The sequence below is a fragment of the Ovis aries genome, chromosome 2, assembly GCF_016772045.2.
Source record: "Ovis aries strain OAR_USU_Benz2616 breed Rambouillet chromosome 2, ARS-UI_Ramb_v3.0, whole genome shotgun sequence".
NCBI lineage: Eukaryota > Metazoa > Chordata > Mammalia > Artiodactyla > Bovidae > Ovis > Ovis aries.
This window is the reverse complement of record NC_056055.1, coordinates 177649141-177673459: the sequence shown is the minus strand read 5'-3', so window position 1 is coordinate 177673459 and position 24319 is coordinate 177649141. Positions and strand designations below refer to the sequence as shown.

The window sequence follows — 24319 nt, the reverse complement described above, 5'->3', positions numbered from 1 at the left end:
ATAAAGAGAAAGAAACTCTCCGCTCTTTGGGTAGGCAGTGGCAGCTAAGAGCATTACAATATCCCCTGAAGTCATTGCCTAGAATTCTTTTAGCAGTTTTTGTTTCGAAAACCAAATGGTGTCACTGGTAGTCTCAACAATTTATGGGACTTTTTTCATCGGAAATAAAACGTATACCATAATAAGATAATGCATACCTAAAGCTTATATTATAGAGTTAAAAATAAGAGTTTTATTCATGAACAAATTATGTGCCAGCTCCTGAGTATGAGATGACAGGTGGTAAGGAAGATGCTTCTCTTATTAAAGATTTAAGATTATTCTTTTCCAAAGGCCTCAAAGCATATATATTTTCTAGTATGTGAACAAACAAAATATCATGGCTTCTACTGAAAAGTGGAAGGAACAATGGTAGACTAAAACTAAATAAAGCAATCTGCTTATGTTTTAATGCTTAAACATAAAAATGTTTAAATAAACCAAGAACAAAGTTGGACATATAATCTGATCAGTCTGATTTCAAATATGCAGCTTATTTTCTGAGTAATGGTACTCATATCATATTATGCTAATAAAATATGTATAATATATACGTGTTTGCTTATACTTATGTGACATATTCTTATCTGTTCATTAAACAAAATGGAATGCTACCCACTCTTCTTAAATCTAATTGCATAGAAATAGAAGCTGTGAGTAGGCAGTGAGACTAAATCCTTCATTAAAATTAAAAATCCCATTAGGAAAAGTTGTGCCTACAAAATACAACCCCTATAGATTGATTATGGTTGATTCAGCATGCTTTTGTTCTAATCTTCCTCAAATTGTTTTTGTTATTATAAATATTAATAATACCTTGTTCATGTTTGCTTTTCTTTTTATCAAAGAACATTCAAGAGACTCTGAAACTTTCTCTTAAATCTGCATATAAAAAGGCAAGTCAATATTCTCACAAGCATATTAAAATTGTGGTTTAGAGAAAGAATGACAAAGATAAAAATCTTGAGGATACTATAATCATCTACTTAGGAAATTAATGTGGCCACACAAACTAGTAAAGACATTTGGCCTGCATTATTATCTACAATATATGAAATGGAAGAAAAATATATATCCTGTAGTTGAAAAGAAACAGCAAAACTTTCTGTTGAAATCTAGCACACTAGAGGCCATTCACTGACAACTGTTCCCAGGTAGGTATCTCCTCCTAAGGGGTGCCTTCTCTATTTGTTTCCCTTATCCTCCCTTCCTTCTCTCCTAGATTCATGTAGCAACAGCAAGTCAGCGAATCCTAACCAACCAAACAATAACAATAGCTGGACAAGTGAGCTGGAGTCATAATAAGAGTTCCATCTTTACCCTTTATAAGCCATTGTCTATGACACACTGGCGGAGAATACACAGTGCTCACCAAAGGAATGGACTGAGTGGGGGTTGGGTGGGATCTGAGTAGCAGAAGAGCTGGGGATAATTACTAAAATAGCCACAAATGTGTAGCACTAAAAACAAAACAAACAAAAAAGGAAAAGACTGGTTTTGCAATTATATAGTAATTTAGCCAATAGTGACAGCCAAATGAAGAAATCAGGCAACAACCTAAAAGTCTATAGCCTGAAGGAGTTGATATGCTCAAGGACACTGGTTTATTTACAGATTACAAGTTAATTTCACAGTGAGGCATCAATGGACAGAGATCTGTCAAGCAAGAAGTATAGACAAGACACATATAATATCACTTATATGTGGAATCTAAAAAAATGGTACAAATAAACTTATTTACAAAACAGAAAGAGTCACATATGTAGAAAACAAACATGCTTATTGGGGTTGTGAGAAGAGGGATAAGTTGGGACAATGGGATTGACATATATACTCTACTATATATAAAATAGATAACTAATAAGGGTCTACTGATAGGGAACTCTACTCTGTAATGACCTACACGAGAAAGACTTTAAAAAAAAAAAGAGTGGATAAATGTACATGTATAAATGATTCCACTTTTCTGTACAGCAGAAACCAACACAATACTGTAAATCAACTATAGTCCAATACAATTTTTTTCAAAAAAAGCATAACTCAGGGTTTTCAAGGCCATGAGCAGTGCAAATAAGCAATATAAGTGGAGAACCAAAAGGATTCAGATACTTTTTGGAATTTCAAACAATAAAAGAGAAGAACATTCAGAAGTACTGAATATTCACAACTACTTTGAATCATTTGCAAGCTTTCAAATACATGAACAGAGTAACAATAGGTATAGCAATGGAAAGAGGTAAATATAGGGAATGAATGAGTTATCAAGCAGTTAAATGTATTTATATTCATAAATATATAAGAAAACTGGGAATCTTATCATAATTAATTGCTCCCATGAACAATTTTAGAGAAAAAGCAGCAAAGCTTTTCATTTTATACCCTGCATGATTCTGCTGCCTATTTGGGGGGGGGAAGGTATTAAGAACATTTCTCAAAAATAGAAAATAATCATAGAAAAGGAAAAATCATTATTCTGTGTAATCTTATGTGAACAGCCAAAAGCCAGGTGCATGATTTCCTGCACACAAATTAAACAGTATATGCAGATGAGGAACAGACCTGGAGTCCAGTCCTTGGAGACCAAACAGACAAGTGATGAGACTCAACTCTGTAAGCTGAAATCTCTGCCTCTCCAGGGATGAATAAGCTCAAGAGACTGGCAGCAAAATCGGTGTGACTCCTATACTGTGCCCACTGTCATTTCCAATAAAGCTCCCCATGATGAGGAAAACCAACATAAGTGCCCTTTAGCCAGATTCCCAACAGCAGAGTGTGGTGTCTTCACTCCCTCGGCAAAAACAAGCCACTTCCAACTCAGGAAGCTCTAATAGCTGTGTTGGGTCATTTATGACAATGTTATACCAGACACATGATTTAAAATAGCAGGACTGTGTTAAGTTCGTTTTACTGAGGAAGTATTTAGACTATTGGGCATCCTCCCCCAAAAGGTACATGCCTGCAAAGATACCCGTTTCATCAAGTTTTCTTTGCTTTTGACTACCACCTGGAAGATTACAGAAGTTTAGAAATAGAAATTGCTAGATAAGGCTCCTAATGCATAAGAATCTAAAAGTTTGAGGCCATCCTTGATTCCCCATCTTGGCAACTCGTTTCCATTTGGTCATTGGAAAACAAAAAAAAAAAGAATGGAGGTTCTTATACACTAAGAACTCACAAAGTCTCTCTCTTCTTTCCCATTCCCACTACACGCCCCAATCCAGGCCTTCATCCTGACCTGCCACCTCCTCATTGTCCCGTGTTCTTCCCTCATATCCCTCCCACTATGCCCTGTCTTCAGGTTCCTGCTCCTAACATCTTTTACCCATATGACTCCAAATCATCAATGGCCTCCAACAGCATTTCCTGAAACAGGATCCCATAAAAAATGGACTCAGCGATCAAAAATATTTTGTGAAACTCTTAAGAAATGAACAATGCAGATTAGTGTATTAAAGCCCCTGAGAATGTCCGTAGGAAAGAAAATCTGTTTAACTCTCCCTCAGCTTTTCTTACTTTTCAACCATGGGGACTTGTTTGGGCTAACATATCTACAACACCCAGCAGACCTACCGTTCCAGGGAGATGTATTTTGGGTAAAGTTAGCCCAGAGGATTGAGCCCAGGTGGCTTAGCACACATGTGCTGACCATTGTTGCTGGGTCCCCACTACTTCTCCATCTTCAGCACCCCTTCTCTTCTGGGGCTGCTTGAAGTGCCTGTCTCAGTGCCAAAGAGCAAGCCCTCTCCTGCCTAGATCTTCTCCCTCTTTTTAATGAGCTTTTGGGATCAGCTATGTTCTCCTCCCCCCTCCTTCCTCACCCCCAAACCCAGAAGCCTATCCCATCCACCTGGTCCTCATCTACCATTTCATCTTCCCACTTCTGCTACACTGATTTCCTTCACTAAAAGTTTTTGTTATCTTACAGGTATATTTCTTATTCCATCTAGATAATAAGCTCCTCTGGGACATCTGCATCTTAAAACTAATTTTTATAACTAATGACATTTTTTTTAACAACTCACTACAAATTCATGAAATCTGGGGCAAGGTCTTGTGCAGGACAAGTGTTACACATGGTCTCTTTGAATGGAAATAAAGTAGATGTCTCCAAATATGCCAGTGTAGGAAGAGGAAGAGGGAGGTCATATTGAGACAGAATGCAACTTTCAGAATAATTAGAATTTAGCAGAGTGGGTAAGAGGTGTCTACAAAGCAGCATCAGGGTTCCAACAGTTCTAGAAAATCATTCAGTTCAGTTCAGTGGCTCAGTCGTGTCCGACTCTTTGCGACCCCATGAATCGCAGCACGCCAGGCCTCCCTGTCCATCACCATCTCCCAGAGTTCACTCAGACTCACGTCCATCGAGTCAGTGATGCCATCCAGCCATCTCATCCTCTGTCGTCCCCTTCTCCTCCTGCCCCCAATCCCTCCCAGCATCAGAGTCTTTTCCAAAGAGTCAACTCTACGCATGAGGTGGCCAAAGTACCGGAGTTTCAGCTTCAGCATCATTCCTTCCAAAGAAATCCCAGGGCTGATCTCCTTCAGTACCAAAATGTCTTAAGGTGAAAACACAGACATAAGGCAGTGTACCCCAAACCCTAAAATGGACTGTCCAATGAAAAAGAGGATACATTCCCTCATATGATCTGAGGCAGACGTGATGACATGCAGGAAGAAAAATAACTGTCATTTTGGAGTATGTTAACCCCCAAATCCGGAGAAGGCAATGGCATCCCACTCCAGTACTCTTGCCTGGAAACTCCCATGGACGGAGGAGCCTGGTAGGCTGCAGTCCATGGGGTCGCTAAGAGTCGGACACGACTAAGCGACTTCCCTTTCACTTTTCACTTTCATGCATTGGAGAAGGAAATGGCAACCCACTCCAGTGGAGAATCCCAGGGACAGAGGAGCCTGGTGGGCTGCCGTCTATGGGGTCACACAAAGTCAGTCATGACTGAAGTGACTTAGCAGCAGCAGCAGCAGCAACCCCCAAATCAGAGAATTTACTAATTCCTAACACTTTAAGGTTTATGACCAACCCAGACAGCATATTAAAAAGCAGAGACATTACTTTGTCAACAAAGGTCCATCTAGTCAAGGCTATGGTTTTTCCAGTAGTCATGTGTGGATGTGAGAGTTGGACTATAAAGAAAGCTGAGCGCTGAAGAATTGATGCTTTTGAACTGTGGTGTTGGAGAAGACTCTTGAGAGTCCCTTGGACTGCAAGGAGATCCAACCAGTCCATCCTGAAGGAGATCAGCCCTGGGAGTTCATTGGTAGGATTGATGTTGAAGCTGAAACTCCAATACTTTAGCCACTTGATGTGAAGAGCTGACTCACTGGGAAAGACCCTGATGCTGGGAAAGATTGAGGGCAGGAGAAGAAGGGGATGACAGAGAATGAGATGGTTGGATGGCATTACCGACTCAATGGACATGAGTTTGGGTAGGCTCCAGGAGCTGATGATGGACAGAGAGGCCTGGCATGCTGCAGCTCATGGGGTCGCAAAGAGTCGGACATGACTGAGCGACTGAACTGAACACTTTAAGAAATTCCTAAGCTTCCTCAGGTTTTCCTTTTCTTCCTGTAGTCTAGTTCACAAATATTTATGAAAAGCCTACTAGGCATCGAGAGCTGAGCAAAAAAGACAAGTGAAAATGTATCAGGAAAACTAGTATAGACTCTGAGATAGACTAGAATCTAGATATAATCTTTTAGAAGAGCAAAAGTTTCTATTTTCTGAATAAATGTTTTGGTGAAATAAAATCCATGTGAAATAGTATATTAATGAATAAGAATGAGATCACCTGAAATAAGTCACAAAGCAGGAAGTGGGCAGAAATGTGCAATGGCAAAGGTGTGTGCTTGTTTCTTTTGAGAATTAATGACTTTCTGTTGAAGAATGGACACTGGTTGCAGTGCCTCTTCAGCCTGACATGTTGCCTGACACATGGTAGGTATTTAATCCCAGTCTGTTGACTAAATTAATGAATAAACAAGTGAATGAAAGATGGCAGGCAAGAAAGCCTTCTGGCAACGCACAGAAATTCTATGTTTGGCTAGAATCCTTTTTGTGCTGGAATTTCTTTAAACTGGGCACAGCGGATGATGAGCTGCAAAGATCAACCTATGCTTTCTCAAGAGACTACCTGTCTCCTTTAAAATATCATTATGAATGATTAAAATTCATATGCCCAAATATTTAGATAGCCTATGGGATTCTCTTTTTGTGTTACAGTGATTCAGGCAAATTCAGGATTCCTAAGATAAAAACACCACTTCAAAAATCTGAGAAGACAGTTCATTTTATACAGTCTCAATAGGAGAAAGTGGAGAGTGACAGTTGAGCTTGGACATCTGTCACCTGGGAGGAGGTGGGAAGAAAAGCATTACAATATTAGAATATTAACATGCTTAGGTGAAAAAACAAGACGTGACTAAAAGGAAAAACAAAAGAGGAACAGTTTGGGAGAAGTCAAAGTATCAGAATTTGTATCACGTGAAATGTGTGTTGAATCTTGGATTTGACTCTGATGCCGGTAGTCAATAATCCAAGCTATTTTAAAATGCCACAGTTACCATTTGGCAGACACCCATGTGTGTTTACAAACTTGATATGAACTACACTACAGAAAAGTTTGGTCACTTTAATGTTAAGCAATAGAAAAACAGAAATAAATTCAAAAAAATCATTGATGATAATATGGTCCTTAGAATAAGGAAGAACATTTCAAGGGAAGTGAGTAAGATATTTTCCATGGGGGCATGTACAGTGAGAATGAACAAAGACTTGAGAAAGAGAAGAGAATGAATTCCTCAGTGGCTGCTTAACAAAGTCCAGTCTTTTCTCTCTTTTCTATAATGCTATGAACAGAGCACAGGGGATCAACAGATTGTTGAACCCCAACACAACCCTGGATAATGCAGTTATGAAATAAATCACTTTCAATATTTCCAGACAACTTATTCAAACACCAGCAAAAACCACCTAAGGCTTTTCTGATAAGGCTGACACTCTCCTTTGCAACCAATAGTATTTTGTTAATAATACCACTGTGAAACTTAAGTTTACCTTTATCCTATCTCTATAATGGATAGAGATATGATAAAATAAATAACATCTAAAATAACATCTCTCACAGATATCATATTCTGCTTTTAATAAAGGATGTGTCTGATACACACCAGGGCTTACTAAGTGACAGGTGTCTTCATTATGATGAAGTTTCTTACTATTATGCTGTAATATTTTTTCACATCAACACATCCTCTCTCCCACCTTGAAAGCTGAGAACAAACTGTTTTTATCTCTTTGCATCCCTTGTATCCCAGCATAGTGCCTTTCACAGGATGAACTGAATGTTAACTGAAAGTTTCTAGGTTTACCTGTGAACCCTGGAAACTAAACTGTTTGTGCTCAAAGAGAGAAACAGGTACCATCTACCATCATACTTGCAAAAGGCATGTGCTCCTTCAGAAAGTAGCTGCAATGGCTTTAAACTATAACTCTCCTATAATGGTGACCCTCTTTATGGTGCTGGGAGACAGTTCAAAGATGATATAGATGTGAAAAAGCAGTTCTGTGGCATTCCAACACAATGGAAAAACCTTAAAAGGCCACATCAGAGAGCATACACTAATCTTCTTGCATATTAGATGTCGTCCTAAGCCCATGAATGTATACTTAGAATGTATACGTTAGAATTTATACTTAATGCTTTATAAATGCATATTGTTTTCTCTTTTATTAATAAGGAAACCAAGCTGAGGTTATAGAGATGAACAACTTTGCCTCAAATCACATCAATAGTAAATGATGGTATCAGGATCTGGGTCCAAGTCTACAAGACTCCTAGGCTTAATCTCTTAACAATTTGCCAGGTAACTTGCAGTTATAGCAACACTCTGAATCCACAATCTGTTTAGGAGTCACAGTCTTACCTGCAGCTGTAAGTACCATGACCTATTCCTGACATCTTTCAACACAGCATATGATGATTCACTTCCTTCCCTTTATTTCAACCCTCCCTAGCTGTCAGAGAACCTGAGAATCTGGGTTCAGAACCAGAAATTTCCTTAATATATTTGTGTGCTAAGTTAACATCAAGTAACATGAAATAGCCATGCTCTCTGAGATGAGCAATGAATTCACAGGGACAGCTTACTTAATTCACTGCCATCTAAGAAGTCTAAGCAGGAGGAGACATGTGAACAGTTACTGGGAGAATGAAGGTTGGAAGAGGGTAATATTTAGGAAGAAACAACGGTCAGAGGCAGCAGCCTTTGGCAGCAATACTATAGGACTTCACTGCAGCAAGAAAGCCTCTCAAGCACCACATTCTGTGTCCTCTAAACCACAGCTACAGGAACCCCGAAGGGCAAAACCATCAGATATTTGAAAGGAACACGACTAATGGACTAGATGAAATGGCACAGCTCTGCAGAAAAAGCAAAGAGGCTTGAACCACAGAGCCTGGTCTCTAAAAATGCTCAACAAATATTTATTGAACAAGCAAATCAGTAATGAGGGTTTAGATTAGAGAGTCATGGGGAAGCCTGACAACCCTGCAGCAGGGTGATGTTAGCCATCATCACGGTGCCCACAACTTTCCTCCACTCGTGCCTCTCACATTAAACAGGAAAATCAGAGGAGGATGCCTAGGGTTGGAATCAATCATACCTCTCTGTAAACTTCACTTGAAATCTCAAGCACCCAACTAAAGCTACAGAAGTCCCCCTGTTAGAGGAGGGTCCACTAGATTCAATCAAACTTCCTATATATATATATATATATATATATATATATGTTATATGTTTTTCATTGACATACAGTCAACCTAAGCATGTAAGTTGAACTCTAATCTAAATGTTTTAACATCTAAGAATTAAAAATAATATACAGGAATGCCAAATACAGAGTATCAGGGTTGAGAAAACAGATTCTCCACCCAAAAAAAAAAAAAAAAAAAAAACCTCAAAACCAAAATACCTACACATCAAAAGTTTTCCACAAAGCCCTCATGATACCAAACAAGAAAAAGCTTCCTTGGGTATCTCATTCTTTCCTAACAACAGACCTTACTCTGTGATTACTTTCTTGGCTTATCTGTTATCTAGTTAGTGGTACCCGCAGCCAGCCTCTGGCCATATTTAGCTCCTTATGATATACCATCTTGCTTGTAAATCTTCTTTGAATAAAAGTTTTCAAAATGACAAACAAGAGGCCTCATATGATGTCTGAAATGCCAACCAAATTTTCTACCAGTTGGCATTCTTGACATCGTTTTTGGAGGGAAGTCATGAGTGATATTCACAGCTGAGACATGAGAAACAGCTGCCCTCCATGTTGAAGAATAAGAAAAAGGAACAAATCTACATGAACAAATAAATCTACATGAAGGCCTTCTGCACATTTTCCCTATAAATGATAAAACAGAGAAATTTCTATTTATCCACCTGTTTCCAAATATAACCCTAGTTTTCCAAGTAGTGGCTGGAAAATAAAACCCTGATTGTCTTCATATGGCTCAGACAAGGCACAAAAACTCTCAAGTTTTATGCTCTAAATACAGAAAATTGCTTCATTTCTAAAGTAAATATATGCCAGAAACTTGCGGATATCTCAAGAATGCCTTGTAGCTAAAGAAAGCAACATCATTGCCTACTCATTTTGCTTAATTTGCTAGTCTCTCAGCAACTTTGCGCTAACACTTTCATCCTATTTTAGATCTTGGCATAAGGCAAAGGTCCAGAGCCCAGAAAGCCACCTCCAGCGGCCAGCCCTCTCAAGATGGAGCGTCTTCCCAAGATGCCTTTCAGCTAATGCCCATGTTCCATGCATTTCACTTATCTTCCTCAAGCTACATTCCAGTAACTAAGCTTCATAAGCTTCTTCTGAATTGTTTACTCTGTGTTTTAAAGCTCTGTCAGCTGTTGGGATGATCTGCGAGATTCTTTTTATTTTTGGTTAAGCGGGATTGGCGAGCCTTATTGGGCCTTTTGGTGGAATCCCTACTATTGAAAATTCCCACTGCTGGGATTAAAGGAGATAATGCCTGTGAAAGCCTTTTGTAAACTGTAAAGTCCTGGTCGAACGTAGTGTGCTGTTGTAATATTAACCATCATGGCAATAACCACAATCCAGCTTTAATGGAGGCTTTAAAATGACCACAGCCATTTGGGCCTTGTCTCTGCTCCGTTTCCAATCCATGTCCTTGGTTGGTGTCCAACACAGGAGAGCTCACAGAAAAGCTTGGTTGGCATGAACAAATGAATGGCTTAAAACATCACATCATTTTCCAAATTAATATCCACATGTAAAATGAAGCTAGACTATTTAGATAGTGAAAATATTCTGCCCAAAACACTAAGGGGCTCAGAAAAAAACTGCAGAACCAAAAGTTACTTTGAAGAAAATTTCACTGATAATAAAAGCTGGCCCTTTGCGCTCAGTATTGGAGAAGAAGGGAAGGGAGACAGACAGGTACAGGAATTTCTATGAGCCTGCAAAAATTTCTTTTAGTTCACAATAGCTTAGAGGAGGAGGTTGCCATCCTAGAGAAGGGAAGGGATAAGGATTTTGGATGGCTAATGTGCAAAAACACAGAGGTGGTAAAAGCTGGTCCAGTATGGAGCATCCCAAGCTCAGGCTTATTCCGGGGTTGTGTCTCCTTGGGTTGCAGAGGACCAGCTCCTATGGGAGGAGGTAAGAAGCAGTGAAGTGGGAGGAGAGGAGTCTGCTAAGGAAGAGGTGCTGAGAGGAAATGAATTATTTTTGGAAAATGTTTTCCGGAGCATTTGCAGGCACAGTTCAGGTCATGTTATGATCTATCTGAAGTCTACTTCTGTGTGAGGAGGTGGGGGCTGGCAGTGGAATGGAAGACCATAGCGACCAGAAAATGTTGCCTTGTTTATGCTTCTCAGCAGAAGCCATCTCAACAGAATCAAGAACAGAAACTCCAGCGAGACTGCTAGACTCAGGAAAGCAAATGCAGACACTTTATGCCCAGAGGCTAAGGTGATTCAAACTGTCACTTTTGGCTAAGGGGTGGGGTGGGGTGGGGTAGGGTAGGGTGGGGTGGGGTGGGGTCGGGTGGGGTCGGGTGGGGTCGGGTGGGGTCGGGTGGGGCCTAGAGCTGGGAACAGTAGCAGGAGGTCTGCAGGGCTCCAGTGGCTGGGAGGGCCCCTGCACTAGCCTGGCCGCTAAGCTCCAGAAAATATCACATTTCTGCCCATCAATCAGCATTAAGCGGCTTTGGGGGCTGAGCTTTCAGCACAGGCAGTTGCCAGTAGCAACAGGGCACACACTAGTAGCTCCTGGTGAGCTGGGGAGACAGCAACCAGTGAGGGGCTGCCAGGGCCAGACAACCTGAGCTGGGTAGACAAGATCAGAGACCATTGGTGATGGGCCTGGGGGTACCGGGATGGAGGCAGGCCTCAGGGGCCAGGAGCGGTGCCAGGCAGCTGGCCCCTGGGGATGGGGGGCAGGGTGAGGGGGCTAGGTTGAAAGGTTTCTGGTGGCACAGCATTGCCAGTGCCAAGTACAGTAGCCTCCCGACCCCCCTGGAGGGGCCTGGCTCTGCTAGCCCAGGACACAGAAGTCAAGGCCAAGAAGCAGGAAGAAGCACTGGTCCTCAAGTTCTCAAGATCAGCCCCTTCCCACGCCACCCCTCTCCCTTCAGGAGTCTCTGGAGAAAGCCAACGTGGAATTGTGTCTGCACGTGTGCTTGTTTTCATTTGCGCTTCCAGCACAAAAACAAGGCCCCACAGGTGGAAAGGAGGGTGTGTGTGTGTGTTGTGTGAGGCTCGGACTGCGTGGGAGCGGGAAGGGGGATGAAAGCACACATCGCGGCTCCCACCCACAGCCTGAGAGGCGAGTCCAGGTGCAGGCGCTTGGGGAAGAGAGCCGGAACCTCACGCCACCTCCGAACTTATCCCCCTGACGTTGGGATCCGGTAAGGTGGAAAAAGAAGGGCGACAGTGAGGCAGGGCGGTAGAGGGCAGAGATGGACCGAGGAGACCACAGAGGGAGGCACTGAAGCAAGGAGTCCACGCGGACTAGTGGGAGGAAAGGGGCCGAAGGGTCAGGCTGGAGAGCGCGGGCGGCGTGAGCGGGAGGCGCGACCGGGAGGGGAACAGGCTGGCATCTCCTTACCTGGCCGGTGGTGGAGCATCTTGCAGTGGGTCGGGGCCGGGATGGGCAGACCCTGCAGTGCTGTCACTTCGGGGGCAGCAAGGCGCTGGCCGCGGAGCCCGCAGTTGATAAACTTGCCATACCCCGGGCTCGCGGAGGCAGCTGGAGCCAGACGCACCCCGCCGCCTACCGCGGCCGGCAGCCAAGCCTCCTCCGTGCGCTCCCGGGCGCTCTTCCGCTTTGTTGTGTTGGGTTTGTCTTCCTGAGCCTGCCTCGGGGTGCTGGGTGCCCTCTCGGCAATGGGACGTTTCCCCGGCCTTCCGGGAGGCCCCTGGGATCCGCGTGCCACTTTCCTCCCGGAGGCGCGCGTTAAACAGCTGCCCCGTTGCGCCTGGCGGGGCCGCGCGGTGCGCTCCTAGCAGGCGGCTCCGGCCTGTAGATTCCCGCCCCCCACCTTCTCCCCCTCCCCGCCCCTCCGCGGCCCCCCCATCAGAAGCTGCTTAGAATCAGGCTGTCAAATCCAGCCCATCTGCTGCAATCATAATCAGTCTCAACCCAACGGTTCTGACAAATCTCTGCCTGGAGCCTGAGTTGGGGGAGCCGGTGGGTGCGGGGCGCGGGCTCGGAGGGGAGGAGGGGGCGAGGGGGCTACCGGGAACAGCGCGGGGAGAGCGGGGCCTGGAGGCTTCTATTGTCTGCCCCAAACAGAGGAAGTGAATGGGGAAATGGGGATCCCAATGGAGAAATAATGGTTTCCTTTCCCAGTTTCCGATAAGAAAAATCAATCCATCCTGGTAGACATATCCATCCCCTTACCCGCATCCCAAACCGCTGCTTGCTCTTTCTGGGTGGAACGAATGCTAAGTAACTGAACAAACAGGTCCTGTAGTCTTATCGTCAGGCTGATCCAGAGACTGACAGGGATATTCAAAGATGTAATTGGGAGGTAAGAGCTAGAACTAACAGACATTTGTCTGCAGTCAGAAGTTGGTTCCCAAGTACATTTGAGAATCAAGTTTATGGAGAGAGAACCACCCTGTAAATCGCGATGGAGCTGGGCCCACTGCCTCCTGTTGGCATTTTGAAAGATAAAAGGAAAATCTGCTTTGGGCAAGAAAATTCTGGACTCAGGTTAGCCCCATCCTTAGTTAAAAGAATTATCATATTTCTCTCACATTTTAATGGAAATGTTCTTTTTAAAGAAATGCTATTTTATTAGAAAATCATGACTTCTGAAACTGATTTTTTTCCCAACTAAAATAGTTTCTTCTGCAGATGAAATAAGTTTTTCTGCTCCTTTCTATAATATACTTTGAACTATTTTAATATGCCACTGCAATATAATCACACATATTTCTACTGGTTATAGGCTTATGGGGATTATGGCAAAAATTTTTAAATGAAAATAACAGCAGTCCTAGATATACATAAATCTTAAAGTATAAAGAATACAACCAATGGGATTATGCCTGCTTTCATACATTCTTTGCAAGTGCTGGAAATGTTCAGTTACCCTGAATGACAGTGTTTGTTGGTAAAATAATTTGTTGGATAAACAGATCACCAGTTGAAGCTGAAGTTGAAGAGGAAAATCTTCAAGTCATTTATTCAGATAGATGTAAGAGTCAGGTAAAAAAAAAATAACTATATTGTGAAAACTGAATAGAGCTTTAAAATAGTGCTCAAATCATTCTTTTGCTTGATGCTATAGTTGAGAAATGCAGGCAAGTCACAGTAAGTCCCCCACTGATCCAACCAGAGACTGTGTCTTCTACTTATTTACAGCCCAGTAGTATTTACAACAGGAATATGCAGTAACGGGCACTCTGTGAATACTGATAGTTTGAAGTTTTAATTTACAGGTCACTGTAAATTAAAATAATATACATTACTGTGGCTGGACAGGTGAGCTAAAATGAAGTTCAAGTGTTACTTTCCTTCATAAGTAAATAATATAAATAAAGGACAGCTACAGATCCAATGTTAAGATGTTTTTATAATATCTAAAAATTGCAATTTTTCATTGCCAGTTTGTTTAATATTAAAAATTCTGTTAAAGATTGATCAACATGGTACCAAGAAGTAAACATTTCCAAAAAGGTCCTCCCCACCAGAATAAAGTATGATGCTGGTAAATAATTTAAGGGATAATGTCCAGGAAATCACCGTTGTCCAAGTAGACAAGAGCTGAGTGGAAAGTTAGGCCCTGGGCTACAGGCACCTTACTGTTGTGTTCTGCTGTGTTTTTTTCCCTGCAAGCTGGTAGTTTTAATTGTATCAGGCCCACATAAGTGAGAGGCTAAATTGATGGCCCCACCGCCAATCCATCAAGTCTTTGGTTCTAAATTCAAAATATATCCTGTCTAGTTGTCTCAATTATTTACTTCTCAGTTATATATTGAGTGCTTGCTGTGTTTCAGTGCTGGAAAATACAAATGAGTATAAATTCAAAAAAAACATTTTGATCTTGTGGAACTTACATTCTGCAGGAGAAGACAGACATTAGAAAAGAATAAGGAAATAATACTCTTTGTTAGAAAGTCATCAGTGCTAAGGAGAAGAATAAAGCAGGGAGGGTTGGGTGGTATTAAAGTTTAAGCAAAATTATCAGTGATAATCCCACTGAAAATACCAAGTGTGAGTAAGCAAAAAGAAGAGGCAAGGAAGCAGTGAGCCATGTAGGTATCTGAGGGAAGATGGTCCTGGGAAGCAGAAAGAGCAGGTGCAGTGCCCCTTACAGAAGAGTGTGCTGGGAGAGGTCTGAGAACAGCAGTGAGGCAGTAGGGATGGAACAGAGTGAGGTGAGAGGGTTACAGGGATGATCTGAGAGGGCAGATCATTGGGTGGGACATAACAGGCCATCTGAATCCAGAGTTTCAAAGAATAGCAAGGAGAGAGAAGAAAGCCTTCCTCAGTGATCAATGCAAAGAAATAGAGGAAAACAATAGAATGGGAAAGACTAGAGATCTCTTCAAGAAAATTAGAGATACCAAGGGAATATTTCATACAAAGATGGGCTCGATAAAGGACAGAAACGGTATGGACCAAACAGAAGCAGAGGCTATTAAGAAGAGGTGGCAAGAATACACAGAAGACTGTATAAAAAAGAGTTTAATGACCCAAATAACCACGTTGGTGTGATCACTCAGCTAGAGCCAGATATCCTGAAGTGAGAAGTCAAGTGGGCCTTAGGAAGCATCACTACAAATTTACTGGAGGTGATGGAATTTCAGCTAAGTTATTTCAAATTATAAAAGATGATGCTGTGAAAGTGGCTGCACTCAATATGCCAGCAAATTTGGAAAACTCAGCCATGGCCACAGGACTGGAAAAGGACAGTTTTCATACCAATCCCAAAGAAAGGCAATGCCAAAGAATGCTCAAACTACCGCAACAATTGCACTCATCTCACATGCTAGTAAAGTAATGCTCAAAATTCTCCAAGCCAGGTTTCAGAACCGTGAACTCCCTGATGTTCAAGCTGGATTTAGAAAAGGCAGAGGAACCAGAGATCAAATTGCCAACATCCATTGGATCATAGAAAAAGCAAGAGAGTTCCATAAAAACATCTACTTCTGCCTTATTGACTACATCAAAGCTTTTGACTGTGTAGATCACAACAAACTGTGGAAAATTCTTAAAGAGATGGGAATACCAGACCACCTTACTTACCTCCTGAGAAACGTATATGCAGGTCAAGAAGCAACAGTTAGGACTGGACACAGAACAACAGACTGATTCCAAATTGGGAAAGGAGTACGTCAAGGCTGTATATTGTCACCCTGCTTATTTAACATATATGCAGAGTACATCATGAGAAATGCTGCGCTGGATGAAGCACAAGCTGCAGTCAAGACTGCCAGGAGAAATATCAATAACCTCAGATATGCAGATGACACCACCCTTATGCCAGAAAGCAAATAACTAAAGAGTCTCTTGATGAAAGTGAAAGAGGAGACTGAAAAAGTTGGCTTAAAACTCAACATTCAAAAAACTAAGACCATGGCATCTGGTCCCATCACCATGGCAAATAGATGGCGAAACAGTGGAAACAGACAGACTTTATTTTGGGGGGCTCCAAAATCAGGGCAGATGGTGAATGCAGCTATGAAATTAAAAGATGCTTGCTCCTTGGAAGAAAAGCTATGACCAACCTAGACAGCATATTAAAAAGCAGAGACATTACTGACAAAGGTCTGTCTAGTCAAAGCTGTGGTTTTTCCAGTAGTCATGTATGGATGTGAGAGTTGGACTACAAAGAAAGCTTTGCATAAAAAAAAAACTGATGCTTTTGAACTATGGTATTGGAGAAGATTCTTGAGAGTCCCTTGGACTGCAAGGAGATCAGTCAGTCCTAAAGGAAATCAGTCCTGACTATTTATTGGAAGGACTGATGTGAAGCTGAAATTCTAGTACTCTGGCCACCTGATGAGAAGACTTGACTCACTGGAAAAAACTCTGATGTTGGGAAAGATTGAGAGCAGGAGGAGAAGGGGACGACAGAGGAGAAGATGGTTGGATGGCATCATCGACACGATGGACATGAGTTTAAGCAAGCTCCAGGAGTGTGTGATAGACAGGGGAGCCTCGCGTGCTGCAGTCCATGGGGTCTCAAAGAGTCAGATACAACTGAGTGGCTGAACTGTACTGAAGGACTGGCTTTACTCTTAAGTGATGTGGGAGGGCAGGGATAGAGAGGTTTTGTGGTAGGGGGCAGCATTTTGTTTGTTTTTTGTCACCCTGTGCAGTTTGTGAAATCTTAGTTCCCCAACCAGGGATTAAACCCACTCCCTCATCAATGAAAGTGCATAGTCCAAACCACTGGACTACCAGTGAATCCCCCAAAGAGAGTTTTGAGCAGAGGAATTCCACGATCTGACTTTTGTTTAATAGATTATTCTGGTTGCCTGCATGCTAAATCGCTTTGTGACCCCATGGACTGTAGCCTGGCAGGCTCCCCTGACCATGGGATTCTCCAGGCAAGAATACTGCAGTGGATTACCATGCCCTTCTCCAGAGGATCTTCTCGACCCAGGGATCGAACCCAGGTGTCTTACGTCTCCTGCATGGCAGGCTGATTCTTTACCACTGATGCCACCTGTGAAGCCCCATATTGCAAACTAATTACAGAAAAAAAAAGGAATCTGGTAAGGGGGAAGATCTGTTATTAGGCTATTGCAAAAATCCAGGTAAGACAGAGTAACTTGGGCAGGACCATAACAAGAAAAATAATGAGTATTTGGACTTAGCAGGCAAAAGGATGGAGTTGCTATTAACTGAAATGAAGAATGCCGGGAGCCAGTGTGGAGAATCCCACCCATGGCAAAGGTCATGAGGAAGAGGCCTGACGGGCAAAGGCGAGATCAGGACTCAAGGGACCCTCTGAACTTGCTCGAGCATCTACCCCCGAACCAGAATCTGTCTGTCTTATTATTTTATGTCTTTCACCAGCTCTTCTGACATTAGCAGGGGTCTGTCCCTGACCAAAAGAGTTAACACTGGGCTTTAGTTTCTAAATCTCCTGGGCATGAAAGGAGTGTTTCAAACCCTCTGTTAGCATTCTAGCTTACATGGCAGCTTTATCCAGACTCTTGCAACATTGTTGAGCCTATGCAATGCCTGCTGCCAAGTTCTCACATCCCTTATCCATTGTGTTCCTGGGAGTGCATATAGTCAGGATGTAGAAGAAGCAAGTAATAGCCTTAGCATTAGCAACATTAGACTTTGAGTTAATAAATTCTTTCTTTGCTGTAACCTGCTGAATCTTTGTTCCATAAAAATGTAACTCTGTACTTTAAGGGTGACGCAGGCTAAGAATTTAAGAAGAAACATTTTAAGGGAAAATCATTGTTCTGGTGTTCTGGCTGACCAACCTTTATCAAAAGGAGGTCATGGAATATCAACAGGCCTCCGGAATAGAAGATGATGTACAGAAAATAAGACTTGCAGGAAGGAACCTGATATCGATAAAAGTTATTACTGATGGAATGTTGAGTTGACTCTGCATTTTTCACCTTGCTGTATGTATAACTCAGGGTATAAAAGCCCCGAGAAGAATAAAGTAATGGCCCTCGCTCAAAGAAGCTTGGTCACCCCATGTTATTTCTTTATCTATCTTTCTTCATTCACTGACGTCATCCATCCTGAGGATATCCCTGGACTCTGCTGAGGCTGGACCTCGGCAGAAGAAGACAATGGGTAGAGCAAATTTTGGTGGAAGAATATGAGGTTTAGTGTTAGATGTGTTACGATTAGGATGCCTATTAAGTTACATTTTTAAATAGCTATATAAATAAAGCCCTTCAAATAGTTCCTGGCTTTTGCTAGTGAAGTCACTCAGTCATGTCCGACTCTTTGCAACCCCATGGACTGTAGCCTACCAGGCTCCTCAGACCATGGAATTTTCCAGGCAAGAGTACTGGAGTGGGTTGCCATTTCCTTCTCCAGGGGATTTTCCCAACCCAGGGATTGAACCCAGGTCTTCCGCATTGCAGGCAGATGCTTTACCATCTGAGCCACCATAGATGGTTAAATTAAATTTATCATCATATCAGGTGGGCCATTAAGGCTGAGAACACAGTTAGAAAAGAGAAGATGTTTCAGGATTAAATCCCGAAAGACATTCCAACTTTAAAAAGTCAAGAAGATAAAGAGGAACCAGCAAAGGAGATGACCCCAAATGGCAACCTGAGAAGGAGAAGGTAAAGTAGGAAAGCAGACTCCCTCAGGAACCTAGTAATCAAGGTATATCAAGGAAGGAGTGATCTGCTAATCAGAGTCTCCCGGTATGACCATCTCCATAGAAAACCCAAAAGAACATACAGGAAAGCTATGAGAGAGTTAACCGAGGTTACTAGAAAACTTAATTATCTGTTGTCTGTTTACAGCACAACATTCAGGGTGTCCCATCACTTATGTAAAGGTCAGGGGCCTGAGAGGTATTCAGTGTGTGCTGAATCAGGTAATGAATCAGTGAAGGATCAAATGCCTTTTGCTGAGAAATATTTCTTAGCTTATCTATGGATAATTTTGGAGAGGTCGCCTATTCTTAAATTCAAGAAATATTGATGTAGAACAAGGTTTCTGAGAGGGAATAGATTTCTAGCCCACAAGTTTCATATAGAATGTTTTCTCAGATCATGTTCAACAAATTGTAAAGTAGTAACAAAGAAACAACTTGCAGACATATGGAAGTTTAAAAATATACTTCTATAAGCAATTTTCAACTTAAGACAACAACCCAATTTAAATGTGCAGAAGATTTAAGTACAACCTTATCAAAGAAGATATAAAAATGGTAAATCACTGCATGAAAAGATGATCATCATCATGAGTCACTAGAGGAAAGCAAGTTAAAATCTCAGTTACATTTACTCACACCTACAAGAATCAACAAAGTTAAAAATATTAACAATATCAAGTGTTGGCAAGGATGTAGAGCAACTTAAATTCTCATCATACATAGCTGATGGAAATGCAGAAGGGTATAGCAAGTTTGGAAAACCAGTTGACAGTTTCTCAAAAAGTTAAACACAGAAAAGATATATGTATCCCAATGTTCACTGCAGCACTATTTACAATAGACAGGACTGGAAGCAACCTAAATGTCCATCAGCAGTAGAATGGATTAAAGAAGACGTGGTGCATACACACAATGGAGTATTACTTACCATAAAAACAAATGAATAGTGCCATTTGCAGAGACATGGATAGACCTAGTGCTTGTCATACTGAGTGAACTAAGTCAAAAAGAGAAAAACAAATACCGCATAATATTACTTATATGTGGAATCTTAAAAAATGGTAAAATTATTTGCAAAGCAGAGGTAGAGACACAGATGTAGAGAACAAACTTATGGATACCAAAGGAGGAAGGAGAGGGTGAGGTGAACTGGGAGATTGGAATTGACATATATACACTACTATGTATAAGATAAATAACTACTCAGATGGTAAAGACTCTGCCTGCAGTGCCAGAGACCAGGGTTCAATCCCTGAGCTGGGAAATCCCCTGGAGAAGGGCATGGCAACCCGTGCCAGTATTCTTGCCTGGAGAATCCCATAAACAGAGGATCCTGGTAGGTTACAGTCCATAGAGTAGCAAAGAATTGGACAAGACTGTAGCAACTTAGCACACACGTACCAAAGCCATCAGATAAAGGATTGATGGGAAGTAACACATTAATCCAGTATCAGGTATCACCTTGTGATTTTCTGCTAATTGTTAAGGGAAAAGTTATACAAGAGAGAGATTCCCTGACATGCTCCTGCTTATATGATGCTATGTGAGAAGAGCACCACATCACCTGTGGGGTAGTCTTGGAAAAACCATGTTTAACCTGAATCTAAGTAACGACTTTGATATAATTTCCAGCTTATAAGAAATAAGGAAGATAAATGACACTACAAAGAAACAATGAGGCATATGCAAAATACAGGGTGCTCTGCAGCACTTAATGTCTGAACAGAAGTGAGTAGAAGCAATGAAAATAGATTAAGTGACAGAACTAAATGAAACTAATGGGGTTAGATCTTGGTCCAATATAAAAGCTTTAAGAGACTTTAGAGGGACTTCCCTGGTGGTCCAGTGGCTAAGACTCCATGCTCCCAATACAGGGGGCCTGGGTTCAATCCCTGGTCAGGGAATTAGATTCCATATGCCACAACTAGAACCCATGATGCCACAAAACCTGTTTTAATAAAACAAATATTTTAAAAAATTAAAGATACTTTGGAAATTATAGAAATTCAAATAAGGTTGGCATTGAATAGGATAAGAGAAGTTTTATTACTTTTCCTAATGATGAAAATGATATTGTGTTTATAAAGGCAGTAGTCCTTAGTTTTAAAAGACACATGCTAAAGTATTCAGGGTGAAGTATCATTGTGTTTACCACTCACTTTGGAAAAATTATATATGAAACAAAATATTAACATTTAGGTGGCTTTAGTATTTAACTGATATGCAGAATACATCATGAGAAACACTGGGCTAGAAGAAGCACAAGCTGGAATCAAGATTGCTGGGAGAAATATCAATAACCTCAGACATGCAAACACCACCCTTATGGCAGAAAGTGAAGAGGAACTAAAAAGCTTCTTGATGAAAGTAAAAGAGGAGAGAGAAAAGGTTGGCTTAAAGCTCAACATCCAGAAAACTAAGATCATGGCATCTGGTCCCATCACTTCATGGGAAATAGATGGGGAAACAGTGGAAACAGTGTCAGACTTTATTTTGAGGGGCTCCAGAATCACTGCAGATGGTGATGGCAGCCATGAAACTGAAAGACGCTTACTCCTTGGAAGGAAAGTTATGATCAACCTAGATAGCATATTCAAAAGCAGAGACATTACTTTGCCAACAAAGGTCCGTCTAGTCAATGCTATGGTTTTTCCAGTAGTCATGTATGGATGTGAAAGTTGGACTATGAAGAAAGCCGAGTGCCTAAGAATTGATGCTTTTGAACTATGGTGCTGGAGAAGACTCTTGCGAGTCCCTTGGACTGCAAGGAGATCCAACCAGTCCATCCTAAAGGAGACCAGTCTTGGGTGTTCATTGGAAGGATTGATGCTGAGGCTGAGACTCCAATACTTTGGCCACCTCATGTGAAGAGTTGACTCACTGGAAAAGACCTTGATGCTGGGAGGGATTGAGGGCAGGAGGAGAAGGGGACGACAGAGGATGAGATGGCTGGATGGCATCACCAACTAGATGCACATGAGTTTGGGTGAACTCTGGGAGTTGGTGATGGACAGGGAGGCCTGGCGTGCTTCGATTCATGGGATTGCAAAGAGTTAGACATGACTGAGCGCCTGAACTGACTGAACTGAACTGAACTGAACTGAGTGGTAAAGTATCTGCCTGCCAATGCAGGAGACACAAGAGATGCAGGTTCAATCCCTGGGTCAAGAAGATAACCTTGAGTAGGAAATGGTAACCGACTCCAGTATTCTTGCCTATTAAATCCCACAGACAGAGGAGCCTGGTGGGCTAGTACATAGGGCTGCAAAGAGTCAAACATGACTGAGCACTATGCCAAGTTATGGATAAATAAGTATTTCATTGCCCTGGTCTTTTACTTTTTTCTATACATTGAATTTCTTCATAATAAAAAATGAAAAAATACATACTTTTAAAACCCAATAGTTAAATATGAAGGAATTAGAAAAAATAGAATTTGATGTCTTAAAATTAAAACACTATCAAAACTTGTAAGATGAAAACAACTAAAGCAGTATGTAAAGAGAAATGAATAATTTTATTGCATATTCTGGAAATGAAAAAAATTGGAAAATTAATGTGTAAAGCATCCAAGTAAAGAGGCAAACATAGCAATAAACAAGTAGAATAAAAGAATTAGTAAAGATAAAATCAAAGTCTAATAAGGTATAACAAAGCATTAATACAGGATCAATAAAACAGTGACTGCTTAGATCAATGAAAAACAGAGGAGACATAAATCACTAAGTTTTAGAGTAAAAAAAAAGCTGCATAACTAAGGATACAAGAGATTTAAAATAATAGGACTGCTTCACTATGAACAACTTTATAGCAATAAATTTTAAAACACAGATAAAATCATCAATGTCCTAAATTTTTAAAAAATCTGTCCATAAAACTCTAGAATCAACAGAATCGTAAACAATACATCAACTCAATAGTTGGAAATAAAAATTTACCCCCGCATAACCAATAGACCTAGATTTTAAAAACATCTTTATTGAGATATAATCCATATACTATAAAATTCACCCATTTAAGGTGTACAAACCATCACCATCATTTAAGTTTAGAAGAACTTTTATAACCCCTCCCCCCAAAATCCTCCAGTACCCATTTGTGGTCACTCTCCATTCTCCAGCCAGAGGTAACCAACAATGCACTTTCTATCTCTATAAAATTTGCTTATTCTGGATATTTCATGTAAATGCACTCAAACACTATGTGATCTTTTGGGTTTATCTTCTTTCACTTAGCATAATGCTTTCAATACCTGTCCTACTGTAGCACATATCAGTATTTCATTTCTTCCTGTTGCCAAACAATATGTCATTCTATGGAGAGATATCATTGGATAAATTTTGTTTCAGTTCCTGTGCCCATTTTTATATTGGATTATTTGTCATTTTATTGTTGAGTTTTGGGTCCAGTTTTTTTAAGGCAAGTTTTACAAAGCTTGAAAACAATACAAAAATTCTAATATTCAAATCTTGCAGGAAAAGTTCTAGTAAAATAAGGCAAGGACGGGAGAAAGATTAAAGAGAAGGGGGGAGAAAAAGGTGAGAGGAACGATTTTATGAGTCATCTAGAATGACCTTGATACTAAAAGTAAACGTATCATACAGGAAAGCTAATGAATGTTGTCCTAAAAATTCTAAATAAAACAAAAAAAATGCACAATAATTTTTGAGAATGGTGACTCCACTAACATCCAGAAACGAGTCAGGCACCTTGCTATAAAGGTAGGTAATTAAACAGGTAAGTGAGGTAGGCAATTGCATCAGTGAAATAGTAAGAGAGCCTAGACATAGAGGTACATCTATTGAATAAAGGTGTTGATCAGAAATGGTATCATTGGGACTTCTCTGATGTAGAGGGTGTGGGTTTGCTCCCTGGTCATGGAGCTAAGATACCACATGACTCGTGGCCAATGAACCAAAACATAAAACAAAAGTAGTATTATAACAAATTCAATAAAAACTTTAAAAATGGTCCACATTATGGTGTCATTAATTAGTGGAGAAAGAATTGACTACTGAAACAATGGCAACAAATCCACTTTCTATCTGAATAAAGAACTCAGATTATTCACAAAAAAACAAACTAAGATTAAACACTGAATGTGTAAAGGAGAACAATTTAGAAGACTTTTTACCTCCAATTTCAAGACTTAATGCCACCCAATTTCAAGACTTAAATAAAGCCACAGTAATCAAGAGAGCATGATATTTGAGAAAGGACAGATATATTAATGGAGAGACTAGAAATAGAACCTCATAAATACAGCCAACTGATTTTTGACAAGGAGAAGAGACAATAGAACAAAGACAGTCTCTTCAACAAATGGTCCTGGAATATCTATAAACCTACAGGCGAAAAAAAAAAAAAACTTAGACTCAGACTTTGCACCCTTCATACAAATTACT

At 40.9% G+C, this 24319-nt stretch overlaps 1 protein-coding gene across 28 annotated transcripts in view; it reads right to left on the bottom strand.

The window, feature by feature from the left end:
• NCKAP5 (NCK associated protein 5) overlaps positions 1-24319 on the bottom strand; it is a 1152446-nt gene that overhangs the window by 654816 nt on the left and 473311 nt on the right. Inside the window, exon 1 of one of the 28 annotated variants that reach the window (XM_060410136.1) lies at positions 12194-12609. The exons of the other annotated variants lie outside the window; for them this stretch is intronic. The gene's annotated coding sequence lies outside the window, so the exon portion shown is untranslated. Of the gene's footprint in view, positions 1-12193; positions 12610-24319 lie in introns of those variants that run through there. 28 annotated transcript variants of the gene reach the window in all.